Here is a 3,780-nt window from a genome sequence, read left to right as displayed (position 1 = left end):
TGTTGTGCCCAAACTCATATTTGAAATATTGAGGGTTCATATTTTCTGTAAGACAAAAATCTATCCCCTGATTCCAAATATGAAATAAACACTATTCCATACTTCATTTCAAAATCTTTTTCATCACAGTGTAATGAATGCCTATTGAAGCTATCATAGCATATTGAGTAAAATCTGTATCCAAAGTTCATAAAGGGAATATCATGTTGCAGAAGAAAAGAATGATTTTCATTTGCAAGTATAGACAGTTCCATATTTCGTTTCAGGAAATCAGGGCCCAGATGTTCCCAAGTGAAATCTAGAGAATTCTGTATTTCTGTAGTAGTATCAGAACTGGGATTTTCATTTGTGAATTACAGATAATTACAAAATTTGTATAGGAAAATCTGTGCCAGGATTTTATATATGACATATGTGAATTGCATAGTTCATAAATTAAATTTAAGGCCATACATTCATATGTGAAATGTAGAATTCTAATTTTCCTACCAGAATATATAGACTCAGAATTCAATATATGGCACTTAGAAAATTCTACACTTCAAAAAAAAAAAAAAATTCTATACTTCATGTAATTAAATCAGCAACCAAATTGTCATAAGTAAAAAATACAGAGATTTCATACTTAATGGGTGAATAACTATCTTCAGATTATCTTATGGAAATGTATTCCATATTTCATGTCAGAAAATAGTCATTGAGATTTTAATACATGAATACAATGGAAATGATATTTCAAGAGATAAAAATGTACTCAGATTTTCATGGTGAAATATAGAGAGATCCATATTTCTTGTAGGGAAATGTATGTCTAGAATTTCAAATGTTAAATACTGAGAATTCCATATTACATATGGGAAAATCATTTACAAGGTTTTCAAATGTAAAGTGGAAAGAATACCATATGCAAGCATATGTCTCCACATCTGTGTCCACATTTTCAAACATGGAATACACAGCAATCATATTTTCTGTAGGAATCATTGTACCCAGATTTCCATATGGCCAGAGTTTAGAGTAGATTCAGTCTAACTCCACTGCTTTGTTTCAGAAGTAAACAAAGCTAGACATGCTCTTCACTAGTGGAGTTGGAATCTATACTGGCTTTCATCCCATCTGAGTGGACTCATTTTCCTGGTGTGGGATCCAATGGATAGGGTGCCATTATACAGTCTGAATCTGTTCACCCCGAAGGATCTCTGAACACGTGATGTTCTTCTTCTCTTCTGTGTCCTTTTCTTGAGGTTCAAGTCCCAACCTGATTGCTTCTACTCCCTTCCTACATGACTGTGCACATATTTATTCCACCATTGATTGTACAGGGTCTTTCTGACAGCTTCCTTTTTTTTTTTTTTTTTCCCCAGTGAGTTGCTCCAAAAGCATTCATAGTTTTAATGTGCTTATTGGTGCATTTTCCTCCTCCACAAGCCTCTATGTTTCCATGAATTTGGTTTTATTAGACAACACTACTAACTCCAGTGGCTGAGCAGCGTAGGAGCTGCCAAGAGGAGTTACCCCACCCTCAATGTCAGGAGTGGTGGCTGAGAGGAGCTACGTCAGGAGCATGGCCTTGAGGAGTGACCCCACATACAAGTTAAAGAGCAGGGCTTTCACTTTGCTGGAAAAGTAATGAAGAGATGCCCCATGTCCAAGTTAAGAGAAACCCAAGTAAGAAGGTAGGCACCGAGAGAGGGCATCAGAGGGCAGACTGAAACCACAATCACAGACAACTAGTCAATCTGATGACATGGGCCACAGCCTTGTGTAACTCAGTGAAACTAAGCCATGCCGTGTGGGACCACCCAAGAGTACAGGTCATGGTGGAGAGGTCAGAAAGAATGTGGCCCACTGGAGAAGGGAATGGAAAGCCACTTCAGTATTCTTGACTTGAGAGCCCCATGAATAGTATGAAAAGGCCAAAAGAGAGGACATTGAAAAATGAACTCCCCAGGTCTGTAGGTGCCCAATATGCTACTGGAGATCAGTGGAGAACTAACTCCAGAAATATTGAAGGGATGGAGTTAAAGCAAAACAATAGCCAGTTGTGGATGAGACTGGTGATAGAAGTAAGGTCCGATGCCATAAAGAGCAATATGGCATAGGAACCTGAATGTTAGATCAATGAATCAAGGCAAACAGATGGTCAAACAGGAGATGGCATGAGTGAACATGGACATTCTGAGAATCAGTAAAATAAAATGGACAGGAATGGGTGAATTTAAATCAGAAGACCATTATATCTACTATTGTGGGCAGGAATCCCTTAGAAGAAATGGAGTAGCCACACAATGAATGAAAGAATCAGAAATGCAGTATTTGGAAGCAATGTCAAAAACAGAGAAAGATCTCTGTTCATTTCCAAGTCATCCATTCAATATCATGCTAATCCAAGTCTTTGCCCCAACCAGTAATGATGAAGAAGATGAAGCTGAACAGTTTTATGAAGACCTACAAGACCTTTATAACTAACACATAAAAAGGATGTCCTTTTCATTTTAGGGGACTGGAAAGCAAAAGTAAGAAGCCAAGAAACATGGAGTAACAGAGAAATATGGCCTTGCAGTACTGAATGAAGCAGGGCAAAGGCTCAAAGAGTTTGGCAAGGGAACACACTGGTCATAGCAAACACCCTCATCCAAAAACACAAGAGAAGACTCTACACATGGACATCTCCAGATGGTTAACACAGAAATCAGATTTTATTCTTTGTAGCCAAAGATGGAGAAGCTCTATACAGTCAGCAAAAACAAGTCTGGGAACTAACTGTGGCTCAGATCATGCACTCCGTATGGCCAAATTCAGATTAAAATTCGAGAAAATGGCAAAATCTTTCAGGAAGGCCATAAATCCAATCCCTTATGACTATACAGTGGGAGTGAGAAATAGATTTAAGGGACTAGATTTGATAGACAGAGTGCCTGATGAACTATGGACAGAGGTTCATGACACTGTACAGGAGACAGGGATCAAGATCACCCCCATGGGAAAAAATGCAGAAAAAGCAAAGTGACTGTCTGAAGAGGCCTTACAAACAGCTGTGTAAAGAGGAGACATGAAAAGCAAAGGAGAAAAGGAAAGATAAACCCATTTGAATGCAGCATTCCAAAGAACAGCAAGGAGAGATAAGGAAGCCTTCCTCAGCAATCAATGCAAACAGTTAGAGATACCAAAGGAACATTTCTTGCAAAGATGGGCTAAACAAAGAAGAGAAATTTTGTGGACCTAACAGAAACAGAAGATATTAAGTAGAAGTGGCAAGAATACACAGAAATGTACAAAAGAGATCTTCACCACCCAGATAATCACGATGGTGTGATCACTCACACTCACCTAGAGCCATAGGTCCTGGAATGTGAAGTCAAGTTGGCCTTAGGAAGCATCACTATGGACAAAGCTAGTGAAGGTGATGGGATTCCACTTCAGCTATTGATGATTTTTTAAAAGTGCTGCAGTCAATATGTCAGCAAATTTGGAAATCTCAGCAGTGGCCACAGAACTGAAAAAGGTCAAGTTTCATTCCAATCCCAAAGAAAGGCAATGGCAAGGAATGTTCAAACTACCACACAGTTGCACTCTTCTCACACGCTAGTGAATAATGCTCATAATATTCGAAGCCAGGCTTCTGCAATACATGAATCTTGAACATCCAGATGTTCAAGCTGGTTTTAGAAAAGGCAGAGGAACTAGAGATCAAATTGCTAACATATGCTGGATCATCAAAAAAGCAAAGATTTTCAGAAAAAACATCTGTTTATGCTTTACTGACTATGCCAAAGCCTT

Source organism: Dama dama, chromosome Y (assembly GCF_033118175.1).
Source record: "Dama dama isolate Ldn47 chromosome Y, ASM3311817v1, whole genome shotgun sequence".
Classification (NCBI taxonomy): domain Eukaryota; kingdom Metazoa; phylum Chordata; class Mammalia; order Artiodactyla; family Cervidae; genus Dama; species Dama dama.
Note: the sequence above shows the minus strand (reverse complement) of the source record.